The following is a 21687-nucleotide window of genomic DNA, read 5'->3' on the forward strand; positions in this document are numbered from 1 at the left end:
AAACACACCTCAGTTTAGTGCATCATAATATGTTGTTTGAGTATCTCTTTGCCGAGACTGAGCCCTTGAGGCTGGAGTGCATCTCTTAGCTATTTTAACAGGCCCAGCTTCTTTCAGGGTGTCTGGTGCATGGTAGGTGCGAGGAGAACAGGAATCGGAATCAGAGAGCTCTGTGCTCCAATCTTACTCTCATATTTTCAGACTCGAGGACTTAGGCAAATACCTAATCTCCCCAAGTCCCATTATTTTGTAAAATGGGAACCCCACCTCCACACTGGGCAGCTGTGAGAATGAAATGAGATGTGCGGCCTGCATGCAGTAGGTATTTGATAACAGTTATTCTAAAGGATTTAAGAGCTAGGATGCTGGGCTTTGCCTTTTGCTAGCTGTGTGACCTTGGGCAAGTCCCATAACCTCTTTAAGCATTGGCTTCTCATTTGTAAAATGGGAATAATAATTTCTCCCCATCAGAGTTGTGGTGAGACACAGATTTTAGACTGTTGGAGTTAAGGGACCAAAAAAATAAACAAAGTCTAGTGACTAACACAAAGCTGCCAATCTTTTATTTCGAAGTAAAAATGTTCCAAAAAATAAACTATCTTCTACTATCACAACAGAAAGTGTATTTTAACTCCCCGAAAGTAGGAAGGATTAATTTATCTAAACGAACACATCTTTAAAAACAAATGCTTTTCAATGTTTTTATTATAGACTGAAGGAAACTTTAGTTTGTGCTAGCACTGGTCCATGACCAGTCTTTGGAAACTATTAATTATGAGGGTTAAATGAGATTATGTGTTATGTTAGATAGCTGAGCACAGAGCTCAACACACAGGAAACACTAAATAAATATTAACTCCTGCTCTTGAATATTACTTTCATCATCATCATAAATTCAAATACTTAACTATTCCATTAAAAAGTTTGACAAATGAATTAAATGCCTCTTGTGTTTGTAATCAGTAGAGCTAAAGCAGGAAAGGTGGTAATCGTATGACTAACTGACCAGAGGCTTTGGAATAAGAATATTATTGGCAAACATTCACTGAGGGCTTCCTACATTTCACGTGCTCCTCTGAGTATTACATGTATGATCTCATTTGTGCTTCATGAAAATCCCATTTTTATAGGTAAAGCGAGTGGTGCAAGGAGAAGTAATGGAACTTCCTCCAGGTCACCCATTAGTAAGCGATGAGGCTGGGATTCCAACCCAGGCAGTTGGACTCCATCATTGTGAGTTTCTGCCTCTCTATAATAAAAATAAAACATGATCAATTCCAATGTCAATGAAGATATTATATAAACAGAAGTACAAGACAATTGAAAGAAAGAGCAACAGACTATATTGTTGAACTAGATAGGAGTCAGCAAAGAAGAGCACTAGAAGATGGGCACATAGTCCCATAATTATATCCAGTCTTATGTAAAAATGCCATGTTCTTAGAAATGTGGCAGATACCATTTTAAGTGCAGTTGAAGAGTTTGATATGTCAAAGGCTTGGCACATCACCTTTATTTTCGGCTGGGCTTCTCCAGTTGGGTGTCCTGGAGTGTGACATGCCTTTGACAGTGATGGTGGAAGGAGCGAAGGGGAAGAATGTTTGGTTCTGAGTCTCATTTCGGGGTTTTTAATCCATGGCGCTGCCAAGGCAGCAAGGGGAAGGCGCTGGGAGGCCCCGTGTTCCAGCTGGACTGGAGGTGAGTGGCCAGGCCGACCAGACGGCCTGCGTGCCACTAAGTCACCCGCGGGAACCCAGGTGAATGAATCAGCCTCGCCATGAAGCAGCCACTGCCTATTGCTCGGCACCAGCTCCAAGGCAGGGGCGGAAAGCCAGCTCTGGACATGGCCTGTGCAGAATATAATCAAACAAGTGGTCCCATTTTCCCAGGGCCTCGCTGCCAACGCGTGGCCAGCGCCAGCTGAAGTTGGCAGGAGCGGCCACCCAAACTTCCCTCCGGCCAAAAGCCCAGTAACTGGCTTCTTGGAGATGATTCAGTCACAGCCATGCCTGCGTCCTTCCCAAGCTGACATGCTGTGACGGGGACCCACGGAGGACGCAGCCAAGGTCCTGGTGCCGTGGAAGGGCCTGCCAGATCGGGCTGCTCTTTTGAAGACTGGAGGCCGCTCTGCTTGGTTGAGGTTAAGCCTCCGAGGTTCCCCGGATGCCAGATCACACAGGCTTTCCATCATCTCATTATTCATCTTGTGTCTTATTAACCCAAACACTCGAGCCTGGACCCCAGTGCTCACAGCACAAAATTACGTCGTCTTCGGGATTCAAACTGATGGCTGTTTCTGCCCCAGGCATGGCTCTGAGCACTTTACGTGGATTGTCAACTTCTCACAGCCGCGCTTGGCAGAAAATGACCGGCAAACAGAGGGAGGTGGAGGAACTCATTAAGAGGCCAACAGCCCTGGCTGGGGTGGCTCAGCGCTTAGAGCGTCGGCCTGAGCACTGAAGGGCCACGGGTTCGATTCCCAGTCACGGACACGTACCTGGGTTGCAGGTTTGATCCCTGGCCTGGTTGGGGCAGGAGCCAGAGGCAACCAATCGATGTGTCTCTCTCACACTGATGTTTCTCTCCCTCCCTCCCACTCTCTCTAAAAAAAAAAAAAAAAAAAAAAATCAATGGAAAAAATATCCTCAGGTGGGGATTAACAACAACAATAACAAAAGAGGCCACACAGTGAGTGTGCTTATAGCCCTGAGACCTTTAGCCACAGCTATGAGTCCCTCTTTCCCATAAGAGTTGTGAAAAGAATTATTATTGTTTAGGTGATAATGTCTCTGTTTTCTTCCTGAAAGGGTTACAAGCTCCTTGAGGGAAAGGACCATTTCTTACTAAGGTGCTTCCACGGTGTCTCCGTGGGCTCGGGCTGCTACAACAAATACCACAGATTTGGTGGTTTAGACAACAGGTTTTTATTTCTCAGTTCTGGAAGCTAGAAGCCCCAGGTCAGGGTGCCAGCATGGTCGGGTCCTTGGTGAGGGCCCTCATGTGCTCACACGGACTTCCTTGGTGGGCGTGTACAGAGAGAAATCTCGTCTTCTTCTCCTATGGGCACTCGCGAGTCCCATGCACCAGGGCTTCATCCTCATGACCTAAGGCCCCACCTCCTAATACCTCCTATCACATTGGGGGATAGGATTTCCACGAATGAACTGGGGACAGGACACAAATATTCAGTCTAAAACACAGTCTTTCATACATTTGGGAAACATTTATTGAACACTTATTATGTGCTAGGGACTGTGCAAAGTATCTGCCAATATAAAGACAAAAAATCCTCAGCTCTGTTCTTTGGGAGCTAGTAGTCCTATGAGGATAATACCCAGGGAAGTCCATACAATAGCCATTCTAGCAGGTCTTAGCAGGTATGTATAGACTATTAACATCTTTTATTTTAGATGCAGTGAATGAGAATGTTCTCATCAGCCAAAATTCTGTCCAGTGGTGGGTGTGGCATAATCAGGAATATATTTTTGGTCTTTGTCCCTGGTGCCTGACACAGAGCTCCTACATCCTTTGGAATTTCCTGAGTGGTAGAAATCCTAGGAATGTGTTTTGTTCTAATGAGGCACTCTGGGTGGGTGCCCAGATAGCTTCAGGATGGGGCATATTGCCAGAAAGGCCAAATCTTGATTAGAAGCCTGGAACTTTAAGCCCCCCCCCCCAACCTCCAGGGAGGAGAGAGGGACTGGAAATTCAGTTAGTAATCAGTTATGCTGAAACCTCCCTAAAAAAACCTTAAACAACAGGGTTTGGACAGCTTCTGGCTTGGTGAACACATTGAAGTACCAGGAGGGTGATGTTCCCAGAGAGGGCATGGAAGCTCCTGGCATCCTCCCCACCCCACCACTCCCTTGTTCTATGCGTCTCTTCCTTGTGGCTATTCCTAAGTTCTACCCTTTATAAAAAACTAGTAAAAGTATGTAAAATGTCTTCTTGAGTTCTGTGAGTCATTCTAGAATTTATCAAACCTAAAGAGGGGGGTGTGGGCACTTCCAATTTATTGCTGGTCAGTCAGAAGTCCAGGTACCTTGGGACTTGGGATTGGAGTCTGAAGTGAGGGCAGATTTCTGGAACTGAGCCCTTTAACTCATGGGGTCTAACACTAACTCCGGGTAGTGAACTGCACTGAACTGTAGGACATCCAGGTGGTGCCTGGAGAATCAGAGAATTGGTCAGCGGTGTTGGAAATTGGCCAGTGGCTTTCTTGAGAGAACAGCATAAATATGGACCTCAGAAGACACAAACATCTTCTGACAAAAGTGTGCAATAAACTCCGAAGTGCATACAATTTTATCTGTAAGAATCGCATTAAGGTTAAAATAAGAGATAGGTGCTTACATATTTTATGTTGTTAAGTTCCTGTCTAGATTATTGTAAAGGCCTCCTAATCATCTCCCTGCTTCCACTCTTGTCCTGCTCGAATCACTCATGTGTTGAGCATCCACTAGGCACTCGACATGCTTTCTCTCATTTCATCATTATGACAATCCTGGTTCTCCTGCTCTCTAATTCACCCAGCAGCCACACTCTGCTCCTCCACCTACTCACAGAGCCCTTTCGCACCTCTGGACCATTGCATTTGCTGTGCCTTGGCCCAGGATGCCCCTGCTCCAGCTCTCCTCATGGCTGGCTCATGTGCATCCATCAGGGGGAAGTGCAAAATGGTCACCTCTTTGGAGAGTCTGTCCTTGAACATCCAATCTAAGCTTCTCTCTCCAATTGTGATATCTTCCCCTGCTAATGAGTTCTTGCTGACGAGGACTTATTGGGGCCTCTTATGCTCATGCTTATTTCTTTTATCTTTCTTTTTTAAATCTTTACCCAAGGATGTGTTTATTGATTTTTAGAGAGAGAGAGAAACATTGATGTGAGAGAGAAACATCAGTTGGTTACCTTCTATACATGACCTGACGGGGGATCAAACCCACAACCCAGGTATGTGCCCTGATCTGGAATTTAACCCGCAACCTTTGGGTGTACAGGACCATGCTCCAACCAAGTGAGCCACCCAGCCAGGGTTATTTCTTTTCTTGTGTTTGTCTGTTTCCCCACCAAGACTGTTTTGTGAGCTCTGTATGGTGGTTTGCTCACCAGTCTTGCTTATGAGTCTCTTCCCATTGCCTAGTGCTTGCAAGGATCAGAGGAGGAGATCAACATGTACTTGTGAATGAATTGGTAAATATAACTTAAGAATATTGTTAATTAAGAATATCAAGTAATATATGCTAAAAAAATTCCTATACATTTTTTGGTAAGTATGACCACCTAACCATGTCAATATTTTCAGATGAACAGGCCTGAGTTCCCATATGGTCGCTAGATGGGTGTGCATTTGTTGGCTGAGTGATCATATGAAAAGCAGGTCCGGTGCACCTTGGGAAATATACCTAAGTGTTTCAGGTGTAACTGGATAATCAGGTGAGTACTGTCACATAGCTAAGAGCAGAGAACTACGGGGAACAGGAGTGACTAGTGGTCTGCGGCAGTCTAAAAGGCATTGGATGTGTGCCCTTTGGATGGGCAATGCCATGGTGTGGGCCCGAACTTGAAGTAGATGGAGAGAGGGCGGAGGAGTGAGGAGATGACCTTGAAGGTTAGACCACAAACCATGGTGGAAGGTGCTAAATACCATATTAAAGAGGACAGGCTTTGTACTGGAAGCCGTGGCCAGCCAGGAAAGTGGGAGAGAGCTTAGGAAATCAGAGTGATGAGATTAATGCCACACAGAAGAGGGGACTTGGACAGGAGAAAGCAGAGGCTGCAGGTAGGACACGAGGCCCTCCCTCTACTGCAGTGGGGCAGTAAGAACGAAGAGGATGCTGGGCACTGAGTTAACGCTCAGTAAATAGCAGATATTCAAACGGTGCACAGCGAAATATACAGCACATTCTATGAGCTGGTTGAAGGAAATCTAGGTGATGGGAAAGAAAGTTATCCTCTACACATGAGCAACCCCAGAGTGACTGCAAATGTGTAGACAAGCATCATATGTCCTTACACGAAGGACTGTAGATACAATGTGCAGGTCAGTCATGAGATGAAAGACCAGAAGGGCCTTCAGAATGGACCTGTGTCTTTATTCTTTATTCTCATCTGTACAGCCTGGCTCTTCTCACCACAGGCTCCTTCACATTCCCTGACTGTGCCGCACAAGCCCCCACCCCCAGATGTTTGCTCTTGCTGGTCCTCAGCTCTTCATCCCTCCCATCCCTGCTGGGTGAAATCCTACTCATTTTTCTTGGCCAAGATACATAGTCGTGTCTAATGCCTTCTTTAACTTGGTTCAGATAAAATCAGTTGCTCAACTCTGCACTCCTGTGTCACTTGTATTGAGGCCTATTATGTAAACAAGTCTTAGGGCACAATCGTGTGATGATTCACAGGGCAGACTCTAAAAGCCAGACTGCCTGGGGTTGCTCTTGACTGGCCACATAAGTTACCCAACCACTCTGGGCTTTAATGTTCTCATCTGTAAAATGAAGATATTAAGAGTATCTCTGAGAATACTGTCTATCTTACAGGGTTGTTGGAAAGATCTGATGAGCTGATACATGTGAAATTCAAGAACAGTCCCTGGCACATAGTAGGCATTAAGTGTTAGCTATTTTCCTGCTTGATTGTGGGTCCTTGAGGGTAAAGGATATAGGTCTTACTCATCTCTGTGAGCCCAGACTGTGGCCTAGGGCCTGACCCATGGTGATCCTCAGAGAGTGGTGCCGAATGAATGGACTACACAGATAAGGAAACTGAGGCTTAGGGCAGTTAAGGGACATGTCCATGGCCTCACTGGAGCGTGAACCCAGGACCTTGTGAGCTGCAGGACAGGGCTCTGAGGTTGGCATTGAATTGATCACCCTGCATGTGGAGTAAGCTATTCTGTGTGTGCCTTTAGCAAGGAAGACTTGGTGCACTTAATCTCACTTTTCAGGTTGCCTTTTATGACACCTATGAAAGTGACATTTATAGTTACAGAACATAGAAAAAAAAAAAAGAATAAGCGTAAACTTCTGAAATGACTGTGATTTAGGGAATGATAGGTGTTATTTTTTCACAAGTTTTATATAATGTGAGCGCATGTTATGGAAGAATGTGAACCAAAGTTGTAAATAAACCTGCGAGTCTGAATTCCTAAGATGGGGCATGGTGGCAATGTATGCCTTATCTTTCAAACCTTTTCAAAATGTGTGGTGTTTCTAACAGTTTCAATGTGAAATATTTTCTCACAATATTTATTGGCCGAAGACACTGTGAAACAGAGGCATACTCGTGACTTGGGGCCCTGATTTAGAACCTCAATTCCCCAAGTGCATGTGCTAGGAAGAGGCAGGAGGGCAAGGTAGGGTCCGTCCAATTTCCTTCCCTCAGAATTAAGACCTCTTGTTCTCCACCTGCAGATGTCCACCCACCCTGACTCTGGGCCAAGTTCTGATTTGAGGGGGAATTTAAAGAGCCCAGATACATTGCAAGTTAGCTCTGCTGTTGGGTCCACACTGATCTGGGTCGCAATTCCAGTTAAGGGAACCAACTTGTTGATTGCCTTCTTTCTATGGGGCTCTTACATGCTTTATCTCATTTAATCCTCATAAGACTTTCATCTGTGATGAAATAGATCACCATAGAGTGAATCCTAGTTTAGTGATATGACTTAACTAGGATTCAAAACCTGGTGAATGGTGGAAACAAACCAAATGCCCATTAAATGGTGAATAGATAAAGAAGATGTGTTCTATCCATACAATGGAATATTATCCAGCCAGTAACAAGAACAAATTACTTATACATGCTATGTATTAGTCAGAACTCTCCAGAGAAATAGAACCAATAGGATATATATTAATATTTAAATATCATATACATAAAAAATAAGGAATTAGCTCACATGATTATGGATGCTGAGAAGTCCCAAGATCTTCACTCTGCAGGCTGAAGACTTGTGAAAGCCAATGTTCCAGTCCAAGTCCAAAGGCCTGAGAACCAGGGGAACCAATAGTGTAAGTTCCAAACCGAGTCTGAATCCAAAGGCAGGAAAAGACTGATGTCCCAGTTTGAAAAAAGTCAGAGAGAGAGAGAGAGAGAACAAATTCTCCCTCACTCAGGCTTTTTGTTCTATTTAGCCCTTCAACAGATTAGATGAGACCCACCCACACTAGGGAGGGCAATAAACTATAGTCAGTCTATCATATTGTATATTAATCTCATTCAGAAACACCCTCAAAGACACACCCGGAAATGATGTTTAACCAAATATCTGGGCACGACATGGCCCAGTCAAGTTGACACACAAAACAAACCATCACACACTATAACATGGATGAACCTCGAAAACACGCTAAGCGAGAGACACCAGACACAAAAGGTTGCATGTTGCATGGTTCCCTTTATAAGAAATACCCAGAATAGTCAAACCCATAGAAACAGAAGGCAGGTTAGTGGTTGCCTGGGGCTGGTGGGAGGGGAAATGGAGAATGGCTGCATCGTGAGTGTGTAGTCTCCATTTGGGTCGGTGAAAATGCTCTGGAACTACACAGCACTGATGGTTGCACAGCACTGTGAATATACTTAACGCTACTGGATTGTACACTTTAAGTTGGCTAAAATGGTAAATTATATGCTAGGTGTAGTTTTCCACAGTAAAACAACCCAACCCTGGTGCACCTGTCTTTGAAGACCTTGTTTTTCTCGTACAACAGGATGTGCTTCTGCCTTGTTCCTGATTCCCAGGCCCTGTCTTGTAACTGGATCTCTGTGGAGAAACCTCAGTCCCTGTCCTGCAGGGCAGCTTGCTTTTGAAGCCACTTCTCTTCCCTCTGTCCTGTGGTCGGAACCTATGATGTCACTCATTCCGACTTCTGGCTTCTTATAGCTCTTGGCTGGCTCTTCTTTCTCTCTTTCCGTGGCTCCACCTGCTTCCAGCTGCTCGTCTAAACTCTCATCTTCAGCCTGGCACTGGATTTCCACAGCCGGATGCTGGGCCAGCTTGGGCTCTCGGGGGGCTGGTCAGGCTGACCTGTGTCAGGTGCTTGCGGTGTCCTATTCCCCGCTCGCCTTCAGTCCTTTCCCCCTGCAGATGCGTCCTTACTCTCCTAGCCTCCTCCTGACTCACCTGTCCCGCTCTTTTGACTGCCTGTACCTGTCGAAGTGTCTCCAAAGTGACCCTAGTCCTCCGCAGAAAGTGAATGAAGGCTACTCATTCCAGCTTTCCTTGCTCTTCCTCAGCTGAGCCCATCTTCCCAGAAAACATGTGGACATTGCCCACCCCATCCCTAATTAACCTTTCCAGCCTGGGCATCTAGGAGGCATGTGCTCCACCCCAAGCCCTCGTCCTGTCCTGTGGGTGCTTAATGCCACTGAACCCCATGTGCTCCACCCCAAGCCCTCGTCCTGTCCTGTGGGTGCTTAATGCCACCGAACCCCTTCTTCCTGCCACCACAATTCACATACCCCCCCCCCCCCCAAGCAGCCTTCAGATACCTGGAGACAGGACACAACCTGTTCATTTCTGGAATAAGCAGCCATACTTCATTTGCCAAGACTTTCCCCAAAGTCCCTGCCTGAAAAGGGTGATGTCATTAGACGTGTAAAGGGAAAAAAGAGGCCTTTTCATCTCCCAGCTACAAAGGGAGCAGGCTGCATCTAGGAGAGCTGGTGAGGCGGGGAAGAAGCCCTGGGTGAGGCCGGGCTCACCTGTGCCAGGCAGGCAGCTAGATTGCGTCAGTCCCTTCGCACTGCCCCGGGGCGGGGTGGGGGGGAGAGAAGCACAGATGCTGGGAAGCAGGCTCCATGCTTTGGCCTGAAAACATCAATCTCTTGCTTATGAGCAGTGGTATAATAAATGGGGAGCTCTGGGGTCTGAGGTGGCTTCTTGGAAAAGGGAAAACTTGAGCCAAAGTTGACTGGGTGGGATTTGGAAGGTGGAGGGCATTCTAGGTGGAGGCCCCTTGTGACAAGTCAGGGATGGTGAGAGGAGGCTGCCAGAGATGGCAGAGAGAAGGTTGGAAGGGAAGGTGGCCGGGGAATGAGGTGAAGGCTCGCCTAGCTCTTTGACTTTGTATGACCTTGTGCCCAGGTTCTTTAACACTCCTGCAGCCATGATAAGACCTTGTGGTGCTGTTCTTAGAGTTCAGTGAAATGCTTGATATGGAGCCCTGAGCCACTACTGGGTGGGCACTCCCCGGGCCTCAGAAAATGTCAATTCTGGTTCTCCTTTCCTGGGCTGAGCCAAGTGGGCATCACCATCCTGCAGGCTGGGCTGGTGAGCAGAGAGGGAATTATGAAGGTTGTGAGAGGGGCTCGTGGAAGGTTAATCTAAGCCTGCTCTGATGGAGTCTGGCGTCGAATGGGATACACCGAGGTCCTGGGTGCTGGGCAAGTTACCAAAATGTGAAGCCTTTCTGTGACCTCTCAGACCTTGCTTGAGGCAGTCACATTCTGTTGGAAATCTTTCCCCGAAAGCTCTCCAGAGCTCCCAGGCAGTGGGGCTGCCCAGCCCTAGTCCCCCAAGGGGAAGCAGAACGTGTGGGGGAGAACATGAGAGACTGTACCTTCCCCTGTCAATCATCATTCTCCACTCCAGCTAAAATTTAGTAGGTATATTAAAACGCATCCAGGCAGAATAAAACCTAGTTTGAGGTTTAAAATATAGCTTGTCAGATGAGTATTTAGTGCTGTGTTTTAATATGCATAAATGCAAACCAGAATTTAATGTGTAGGCTAAAGTACACATTAGCAATTTCCTAAGTGAGCTAACATCGCAGTGTACATGAGCAACTCGAGGGGAGGAAGGAGTGATGGGGAGAGAGGGAATCAAAATATCATAAAACCTCAAGATCTTTATTCTTTATTCCCCTAAGTAGGGGGGCCTTGAATTCCTAGGCGAGTATATAATGAAGTTTCCTCTTACTGTACTTATTCACTATTTTTATGCTTTATTGAGAGAATTCACATAACATAAAAGTAACCCTTTTACAGTGTATAATTCTGTGGCATTTAGTACCTTCACAGTGTTGTGCAACCATCCCCTCTATCTAGTTCCAAAACATTTCTCTCACTCCCAAAGGAAACCCTGCAGCCAGTCAGCAACCATCCCCACAATTAAGCAGTCACTCCTCATTTCCCCTTCCTCCGGCCCCTGGCAACCACTGATCGGCTTTCTCCGTCTCCATGGATTCACCTATTCTGGATCTCAATCTCTCACTTTATTTTAAAAAATTATTTATTTATTGCTTTTGCTTCTTTCCTGTGATTCATAGAAGCTTGTGTTTTTCTCTGGACCACAGGCAATGCCTGCTGGTTTGGAAGAACTCAGAGTTTGCAATGCTGGGAGCCAATATATCATGCTTTTGAAAGGAGGGCAGCTACGGGACAGAACACAGCTTTGTAGAACCAATATAGGTAAGGCAAGGAGACAGCCCTACCAAGGTTTTCCTAAAGGGGCTAGGAACTTTTTTTGTATTATAGGCCTCTCCAATAAAGCTCTTCAACCTCTTCTCAGAATAATGATTTGAATAAAATCAAGCATGTAGAATTACAAAGGAAACCAAATATACTGAGATGCAGTGGTAAAATGTTAAATTACCTGGTGACCAAGTAATGCATATACTTCTTTATTAACACGTTGAATTAAAAGATCTAGCTGTGGGTCTAATAAAGCTATAATTTTAAAGTAGTGAGAGGTGTAAATTGTATTTTGAGATATCTCCAACACTATAATGTGATATGAAAATATCTGATTTCTATTGGTGGCAAAGGCACAGATGTCGCTAATAATACTGCTTGTTGATTACATTAGTAATGGAAAGGAACACAAATGGAAGTTTGTGAAAACAAAGATAATTTCCCCTTATCCAAGGTCACCTACAAACCTTGATTAAGAACCCTTGCTCTGGGATCCATGGTTTCTAACCCATTTTCAGTCATGACTTCCTTTGAGAATCTAATTAAAACCATCTGTAGACCATCTCGCCAACAATAAAAAATCACATTTACCTACAGATACAAAAGTTATATCATGTCTGTGGACCTCCTGGTGCCCATCCATGAACCTTTTCCAAGTCCACGGACCCCAGGTTAGGAACTCCAGTTCGAGATGTACCAACAGTCAAAGGCACTGTACCATCTAGTGTTTTTTTTCTTTTTTCTTTTTTTTTTTTTTTGGTAAATAACAAACATGAACTCTGGAACCAGGCAGTTTTAGAGGATGTTTGTAGCCGAAGCTTCTGAACAGTCCTATCTGTGTCCCACATCTGGAATGACTAAGCTCTACCTGTGGCCAGCCTCCTTCCCTTCTGATCACTAACTATTCCAATGTCTGAATGGCTTGGCTTGGGCCAGGTGCCCATCCTCTCACTGGGGGAAAGCTGGGCATCGTGATTTAATACCTCAACAGGCTAGATCTAATGAGAAAGAATAATTTCTCAGAAGGAATTTGAGGTCCTAGTACAAAAAAAGAAAACTGTGTAGACATGAGGAAGCAAAAGAGAAGATAAAGTTTACTTTAAGTTCCATGAAAAGTGATGGTGAGTACTGATTTTTTAAATTATTATTATAAGACATACTTTCTGGGAACATTTTAATGTTTCTGAAATCAGGATATGGCTCTCTAAGTATGTATACATTGAAAGCAGCCTTCTCCCCTCTGCCCACTCTCAGAAAAGTAACCTGTTGTTAAATCAGTGTTGTATCCTACAAGTGGAGGAGCCTTAGAACTCAGGACCTGTGGGCTCAAGCCATACAAGCTGGACTCGTGGAATCTTCAGAAAGTGTGTCCACACCTACGCTCTTCATGGCATTTTCCTTTAATCCCTGCACTTCTAAAGCATACTTACTTTGTCTAATTTGGCTCTTACTTCACTTCAGATGTTTGACATACCACTAAATGCTAGGATGAAATTCAATTCACTGAACAGTAGTTACTAGTCAAGCTCTCTTCTAGGCACTGCAAACCTTACAAAAGTACAATAAGGGAGACCTAGCTGCTCTCTGAGGGCTTACAGCTTAGGTGTAGAGACCGCACACACACAGACACCAGGTGAAGTGCTCACCTGCAGTGCTTACCTCAGTGCTGTAGCCCCGGGGAGTCAGGAGTTCTGAGAGCGGAGTATGGGTTGAGTGCTGAGGAAAGAACCTGGGGCATCTCTCTCCTGTGTCTACACTTGTTGGGGGACAGGGCTCCCAGGACCCCTCCCTTAAAGTAAGGAGACACTGAGAAGTTGCACTCCTGGTCATTGCTGAGAGACACAGAAGCCTTGGGTGAGAAGGACCACGTGCCCAATGAGCTTCTCATTGGGTCAACATCCATTCATCTCTCAGGTCTCTGCTTTACAGTCACTTCCGGAAAGGTTTTCCCAGACTTATTTATTTATTTAACCTTTAAAAATTTGCATATTTTGCCTGGCCAGCCGTGGCTCAGCAGTTGAGCATTGGCCTAGGATCCATGGTTCGATTCCCGGTCAGGGCTCGATCCCCAGTAGGGGGCGTACAGGAGGCAGCTGATCAATGACTCATTGATATTTCTATCTCTCTCCCTCTCCTTTCCTCTCTCTGAAATCAATAAAGATATATTTTGAAAAAAAATTGCATATTTTAATTGAATTTATTAGGGTGACATTGGTTAATAAAATTATAGGTTTCAGGGGTACAATTCTATAATACATCATCTGTGTATTGTATTGTGTGTTCACCCCCCCAAGCCAAGTCTCCTTCCGACAGCATTAATCCCCCCTTTACACTCTTCTGCCTCCCCCCACTCCCCTTTCCCTCTTGTAACGGCCATACTGTTGTCTATGAGGTTTTTTCTTTTCTGCTTTACCCTTTCATCTTTTTCACCCAGCCCCCTCCCCACTCCCCTCTGACAGCTGTCAGTGTTCTCTGTATCTGGGAACCAGAACCAGACCTATCCATTTAAAACTAGGTCCCTTTGTTAAATGTCCTGTTAGCCCCGTGTATTTTTTTCCTTCAAAATACTTAAGATAATTTGTAATTCTACATTTGTTTTTCTCTCCGCTGGTCTGTGAGCTTCTCCAGGGAGAGAGAGAACTGAATCCTTTTGCTTGCTTGTGTATCCACAAAACTCAACACAAGCTGGCACGTACAAGGTGCTCAGTAAACACGTGTGGAGCGATTGAAGAGTTAAGTCCAGACTAGAAACCATGTCCGTGTTTTCTGAGAATGATGAAACGGAGTTGGGGACAAGGACACTGTTGATAGGAAACACTTTTGATGTTAAAAACGTGCCAGACCCAAAGGGACAGCTGGTGTATGAGTCACTGAGAAAGATCTCGAGGGTATGGATCTGAGAGATAAGGTAATTAGTGTGTTGCTTTCGGTTTGGAATTTAAGACTTATAGAGGACTATTTACAGTCTGTGGGATGAAGGTGAAGCTCCCTGCTCCTTCCACGCTTCCCGACTGGTCTGCCTTTAATGGGACTCGGGACTTGTGGTGTTAGTGTGTTCTGATTTTCCCAAGCCAAAAACAAACAAAACAAAAACAAAACAACCCCCCCAGAAACCTGAAAGGAGTTAGATAAGCATGAAGACAGGCAAGTTAATGTAGCTCTTTTTTCTCCTGAAATAGAAACTTAACATTTACCAGCAGAGAGAAAGATGTGAACAAATTAAGTTGAAAGAATCCACTGGTGTTCTTTTTTTTAATTGAGTTTAGAGAGAGAGAAACATTGATTTGTTGTTCCACTTACTTATGCATTCATTGGTCGTTTCTTGTATGTGCCCTGACTGGGGATCGAACCCACAACCGTGGCATATTGGGAGGACGCGCTAACCAACTGAGCTACCTGGTGCTCTTGGCTTGAGGGTTTGCACAGGTGCTGGCAGGGGAGTGGAGCAGGGCTTCCTTCCCATCCTCTTGCTGACAACTTACATTCCACAGAACCAGAGGCAAGGAGCATGAAGATCTCCGTTGAAGTTTCACTGGGGCTCCAGTGCCACTGTGCAAATGAAGGCAGAGATCTTAAAACATTTCCTTATATGGAATTTTACAGCTTTAAGAAAATGGGCAAGGCTACCTTTACCGTAGTGTTGAGTAGGTATAATTTTGTTTAAAAAAATATAGATGATATTACCACCAGTGAGAAAAAGACATTTTCATTATAATACTGATACTTAGGCGGTTTTCTCTGAGGAATTCAAATCCCAGCTAAGTGTATGAAGTGGGTAGGCTAGCTTCCGGTGGAAAGGTAAGTGGATGGGACCTCATGCTCTATTCTCAAATACAAGAAGTTGGATATTTTCCATTCAGCCTAGGGAAAGTCATTTTCACCCCTTTCTTAGAAGGATCTTTCCATAATGCTGGCTTCTGGAACTCATATCAGATTTAATTATGGTTAACACCAGTTGAGCACCTGTTGAGGGAAGTTACTTGTTTGAGCACTGTAGTCAGCTAGGCGTTGGGTCAATTACTTAAATGTTCTAGGTCTCAATTTCCTTGTTGCGAAACAGGGATTGAAAACAATATCTCCTTGCCCTGGCCAGTGTGGCTCAGTCGGTTGGAGTGTCGTCCCGTACACTGAAAGGTGGTGGGTTCAGGTCCCTATCAGGGCACATACCCAGGTTGCAGATTCAATCCCCAGTCATGGCAAGTACAGGAAGCAACTGATAGGTGTTTCTCTCTCTCTCTTTCTCTCCCTTTCTATGTCTCTCTCTCTCTCCTCCCTCTCTCCAAAATCAATGAAAAACATATCCTCGGATGAGAATTAAAAAACAAAATAAAACACCATACAAATCAATATCTTCTCTTAGGGTTAAGTAGCCCCCCCTATGGTGGAACAGTGTTGGTGATTTAAGAAGGATTCACCCTGCCATCATAACATACACACATGCATGTGTGCACATAGACACACACACACACACACACACACACACACTCGAGCTTGGTTTTCAACAGGACATCTGCAGAGCCGTGGCAGCTCCCTCCCGACACTCCACCACAGGTGCAGGCCTGGGTGACGCCTCTTCAGCCCCACTTCTAACCAGTGGAGTGACTATGACTGCCGAGTAGATGTGTCTCCCACAAACCTACGCTCATCCTATACTTTTTGTTTTTTCTTGCCCGTTTCTACAAAGCTGATGTCATACAGACAAGTCAGAAGAACCAGAAGGCCTATATTTTCATTCATTCATTCATTCATTCATTTGTTCATTCATTCAATAAATATTTATGAGAACCAATTACTCACCAGTCTCTATGCCAAGTGACAAGGACATAGTAGTGAGCAAGCAAACACTGTCCCTTCTCTCATGGAGGGAGAACAAAGAAAGAAAGAAACAAATAAATTAATATGTAATTATAAAATGTGATAAAAACAGGAATGACAAGGAGCATCATGACAGAGCATAGCAGGTGGAGTGGTTAAGAAGTTTCCTGAGGAAACGAAGGCCAGGCCTGAGGGGTAATGTAGTGGACATTCAGTGATTCTATCACCTTTAATCCACTTTCTCTCCTGGTAACAATGACCCGATGATTATCTTTGGGGGCTTGTCTTCAAGGAGTTTTATTCTACGCAGGCTGGGGCTGGGCATGTGGCCGAGCTAGGTCAAGCTAAGACTGTTTCAGGGCTTGGGATCCTAGGTGGATGATGCAAGAACAGAAAAAAAGGGAGCAGGCAGAGTGCTGAGTGAGGGGTGGAGCAGACCCGGTGCCTCGGGAGGGGCAAGTTGCCCCAGACCTCCTGGGACCAGATTGAGTTTGGATTTATTTTAAGTGCAAAGGGAAGCTGTAAAGATATTTAAGCATGAGGAGGATATTTTTAGTAGCAAGAACTGTCATAAAGGAAAAGCAGAACAATCCAATGAACAGTGTAGAGAACTTTGAATTGGTCATCCCAGTTCTGCTCTGAGCTGGCTCCAGGGCCCGAGGAATTTGTCAGGTTCTTCTGATCCCTCTTAGTCCCAGGTTCCTCATCTATAAAGTGAGGCGGTGGATTAGCTGATCTCTCTTTGCTTCCTTATCTGATGTTTCATATCTGTGGTGAAGCCTTGCCAAATAGGACAAGATGTCCATTGTTAAGAAGTTCATGAAACTATGGGAGAGATAAACACAACCAACCTCTATAACACCTGTTGTGTTTCAAGGAGTTATAATATTTAAAGCAGTTACGAGCTGATTTTGCCAGCTCATTGTCATGGTGGCTGCCAAAGGATTTTAAACAGTACTGGGCTCAGCAACCAATTCAGTGAAAAACTTTGAAAGAAGGCATTCCGTACGTAAAGTGAGATACTCTGCTGAGACAGTGACTTTAACTGAATGCTTCTTGACAGGCAACACTAATAAGTGTATTGACCCTTGGGTGTATTTCACCAAAACCTTGTAACTGCCCAAATATCTCTGTGTGATGTATCAGTTATCTGTTGCTGTATAACAAACCACACAACCCTTATGGCTTAAAACAACAACCATTTTATTTCTCACAATTCGTGGATTGGCTGGTCTTGCCTGGGCTCAGTCATGTGGCCCCATTTAGGGGGTGGGTTGACTGGGGGCTGCCACAGCTGGGATGGCAAGGCTTTCTCTGTCTGGGGTCTTTCATCTTCAAGGAGGTTGGACCCAGTTTCCTCACTTTCTTCACAGTGTTCCAAGAGAGCAAGGAGTAGTGCACAAGTGCTCATCAACTGTCCCTGCTTTTGCTGATTTGTCGATGTCCCAGTGGCCAGAGTATGTCACATGGCCAAGCTCAGGGTCATACCAAGGTATAATTCATTCCAGGTCATTAGTTGTACCAATGTTTAAACTTTCCCTCTTAGACATGGATTGCAAGATATGCAACTATAACTTACAAATGATAGCGCTTTCACAAAGATACAATATACATGTCATTACTAGTTAAAAGGAAGCATTTGAAGTCACCTTATTAAGGGACTGAGTCCTACATCAAATGGCTCCACTTGCCTTATAAAATTATTCATTAATTTTTAGCAGTGGCTTTGGGAAGTTATGTACATAATATTTAGAGAAAAATGGCATTTACAATTATAATGAATGAAAGCAATTCACACTGCAATACTGCTCCAGTTTGGAACTTGAGGCTTGCTAACTTCATATGTAGCAGCATCCATGCACCCCCCTCCCCCTAATCCCTCTGCCCTAGTATGTGCATGCCTGTCCCCTCCACTGGACCTCAAACACCTTTGAGGTTAGAAGTCCCACTTCACCCAGGTTTGTTTCCTTCACTCTCACAGCGCCTACAACACTCAGGAGATGTGCCCTAAATGCTTGTTAAACTAATCAATAGTTATCTTTTATGTAACACATATATGTTCCAGGGACTTTACCCACATACCGGATCACCAATTCTCTCTCTGTGCCACAGATAAATGTTATTCATTTTCCAACTGAGGGAACTGAGGTGCGGAAAGCCCAAGGTGGACGGGCTGGGATTCTAGCCAAGTCCCACCTGATGCCACTTCACTGCTGCTTTATGTGTGGGTTGCAGGAAGGAGACTGTTAGAAGTGGAAAGATGGCCTCAGGGTGCTGAGAGAAAGGCAAGAAGAAAACAGTAAGAGGCAGTGGCCTGCAGGGGCCCCAAACTGTTCACTGCTTTGGCAATAAAATAAACACTTGTTGAGAGATTGCCCACTGAAACCCAGGGGAAAACCTTCAGAAGAGCCAGTTCTACAGCTCTTGCGAAAACCAAGACCAGTTAATTCTTGGGGGTGGGGAGAGGAGGGACTGGAGAGGCCTTGCTCTGGGGGCTGGCCCTGTTGGGCAGATGACAATACCACACATACCAGGGTGCTGCGGTTGTCTTCAGGTGAAAAGGTAGGTAGCCTTTATTTTACATTTTGCCTATAGTTCTTATTAGCTACTAGATCAGTAATATTCTAAGAATAGCTACATTTAGTTACTACCGTATACGTGTATAAAGCGCTATACATAGAATGCATCATCTTAATTAATCCTCCCCAAATCCTATCGAGTAGATTTTATTAGCCTTAATTTACAGATGAGGTGCGGTACCCAGGAGATCAGCTTTCCGGAGATTTCCAGCTTTTAAGCGGTAGATCTGAAACCGAAGTCTGTTTGACTAAAAGCCCTGGATAACATTCAGCTGTCTGTGGGCCTCTTGTGGCCTTGGTGCTGGCCTGAGGTGGGGAATTGTGAATCCATGGAAGCTGCGCACGTGGGGGGGGCGGGGGGAGCGCGCGCGCATAATTTACCAAAAAACAAATCCAGGTGAGGATATCTTGAGGTTAAAAAGCCTACTTGGGTGGAGAGAGGCAAAAATCTTCACTCATTCATTCACTCTTTTGCTGCCTCAAGAAGTATTCATTGCGCACTTCGGTACTGCAGACAGGGCGCTACCTTAGCCCTGGGAGAGAGAATGGTGAACAGGAGAGACGTGTATGCTCCTCTAACCCCCCTCCTCCCGCTCTGATTTTACTATTTCGTGGGCGAGGCATTCAGGGAAGCAGGAAATGAACGTATCGACCCGGGGGATGACTCCTGCCCCCGCAGCGCCGGGGTCAGGGGAAGCACGCCGACGGGCTAGGTGGTCAGGGCGGGCTCCCTGGAGGCAGCGGTGAGCCCGGGGCGGGCGCGCGGCCCCTGCTGGGAAGTGATAGTTGGGGCTGGGCGGGGAGCTGGGCCGGCCCCGCGGAGGGGAGACGCGGGCGGCGGGGGCGGACCCGGAGAGGGCGGCCGCGGTTAGGGTTAGGGCGCGGAGATGCGGCTTCCCGGCGGCAGAGGGCGCCTGGCGCTGCGGTCCGGCGCCCCGGAGCCGCCGGGCGGGCGCGGAGAGGAGAGGAGAGGCGAGGCGAGGCGAGGCGCGCGGCGGCGGCCACTGCCACGTCTTCCCCGCGGTGGCGGCGGCGCGGGAGGAGGTGAGCGGCGGCGGCGCGGGCGGGCGCGGGGACCCGGCTCGGGACGGGAGCGCGGGCGCCGGGGCAGCGCGGTTCCCGCCACGCCGGCTCCGCCTCCGCCTCCGCGCCCGGCTGACCGCCGAGGCCCGAGAGCCGAGCGAGTCCCGAGCGCAACTCGTGCGGGCTGGGCGGGCGGGGGCCGAGGGGCCGCGGGGTCGCCGGCTGTTGCGGCTCGGGGCGCGGAATGCCCGCCGCTGCGGGGGCCGGGCCGCGGCCGGGAAAAAGTTGGGGCGCACGGCGAGCCCGCGTGAGTCGGGCGGGAAGTGCGGGTGCCGGGGGACTCGGGGGTCGGGAGGACCCGGTGAGAGGGGGGTCCCGGGCCGGAGGCGGGGCGGCCGGGAGCGCCGGGTTTGGGAAGGCGGGAGGCGCGCGTCCTCCGCAGGGGGCAGAAACGGGTGCGTGCGCCCTGGGTCTCGGGCGGGAGCGGACAAGTGTCCGGCCGGGGGCTCTGCGGGGAGGGGGGAGGGGGAGGCCCCGCGGGGCGTGAGCCCTGAGGACGGGGGACTAGCCGGCCGCGGGGGGGAGCGCTGGGGCGCGCTGGGCAGTGGGCTTTGCCTCCTTGCCTGTTTTGGGGCGCACCCAGGGAGGTCAGGCTCAGAGTTAGGGACGCCTCTGGCGCCTGAGCACCCGGCGGGGAGTTCCCGTGACGGGTGGGGGAGGGAGCTAAGCATCGCTTCCTCCGCGGCTCCGGCCGAGCACCGCCCCTCCCCATCTGCCTCGGTCACCTCCCGACTGCAGTGCTTTCGTCCTGGGGAAGTTGAGGAGGGACCCCTGAGTGAATGAGATATTCGGGGGTACCAGGGTGAGTAGGAGTGGGCTCCATGAAATCGTCACTGGAGCCGGGAGCTGTCTGAAAACACAACTGACCACCTCCCACCCCATTCCCTCTCCAGCACCGCCAAGGTCTGATTCCCTGGGCTGGGCTAGCCGGTCCCCAAAACCTAGCCCTGAGTATCCTGAAGGGGGTATAAAACATAGCCTTTTATTCTTTGGCTGAGGTTGGTTATTTTAGAAACAAGTGGTTCTGAAGATGCTGGATGCTTCATCAGAACAACCTGTGTGGTTCCCCTGGACAATGGAGATGACTCATAGAGGCTCAGTTTTTTTCTTCCTCAGATAAACTTTGTATTCAAGACACAAGCATGCCAGGTCATTTGCAACAGTGATAGAGCTGGAGACCCACAGTGTGGGCCTTTTGAGCTCTATTTCTAGTCCTAGATATATTAGGAGGGAATATGTCCTTGAATGAGCCACTCACCTCTCTGGACCTTAGTTTCCGTAACTGTGAAATGAAGTATAACTAGAGAGCTATACAATCTGATGGTGGCAGGAGTAGGTTTCTGAGGGAGACATCTTTTTCCTTGTGAGACTAGATTAGCCACGCAAAATCAACCTCAGCCTGTTCTTGTATAATGAAATTAGGACGGACTTAAGACAGGTGAGAAGCAAGAATGATTGCAAAGCCCTGCCCCTGTGGCTCAGGGTTGAGTGTGGACCTATGCACCAAGAGGTCACGGGTTCAATTCCTCGTCAGGGCACATGCCTGGGTTTCCAGCTCAATCCCCAGCAGGGGGCGTGCAGGAGGCAGCTAATCAGTGATGTTTTTCTCTCATCGATGTTTCTATCTCTCCCTCTCCCTTCATCCCTGTCTCTCTCTAAAATCAGTAAAAACATTAAAAACACGAATGATTGCTAAAAGCAAGACAAAACTAAAAACTAATAATCGGAACTAGACCTACAGTATGAATACTGTTCTCATGCAGGCAGTTAATGCATAAAGCCGTCCAGCTGTCTTTACTGT

General features: G+C 46.9%; 1 protein-coding gene across 4 annotated transcripts in view; it reads left to right on the forward strand.

The window, feature by feature from the left end:
- The first annotated feature begins 18734 nt into the window (after positions 1-18734).
- Positions 18735-21687, forward strand: part of SMCO4 (single-pass membrane protein with coiled-coil domains 4) — a 62270-nt gene continuing 59317 nt past the window's right edge. For 3 of the 4 annotated variants that reach the window (XR_013999957.1, XM_081152735.1, XM_081152732.1), the window contains exon 1: positions 19725-19847. The gene's annotated coding sequence lies outside the window, so the exon portion shown is untranslated. Of the gene's footprint in view, positions 18787-19724; positions 19848-21687 lie in introns of those variants that run through there. The other variant, XM_081152733.1, reaches the window with a different exon arrangement.

The sequence above is a fragment of the Miniopterus schreibersii genome (genome assembly GCF_964146895.1).
Source record: "Miniopterus schreibersii genome assembly, chromosome: 12".
In the NCBI taxonomy this organism is placed as follows: Eukaryota; Metazoa; Chordata; class Mammalia; order Chiroptera; family Miniopteridae; genus Miniopterus; species Miniopterus schreibersii.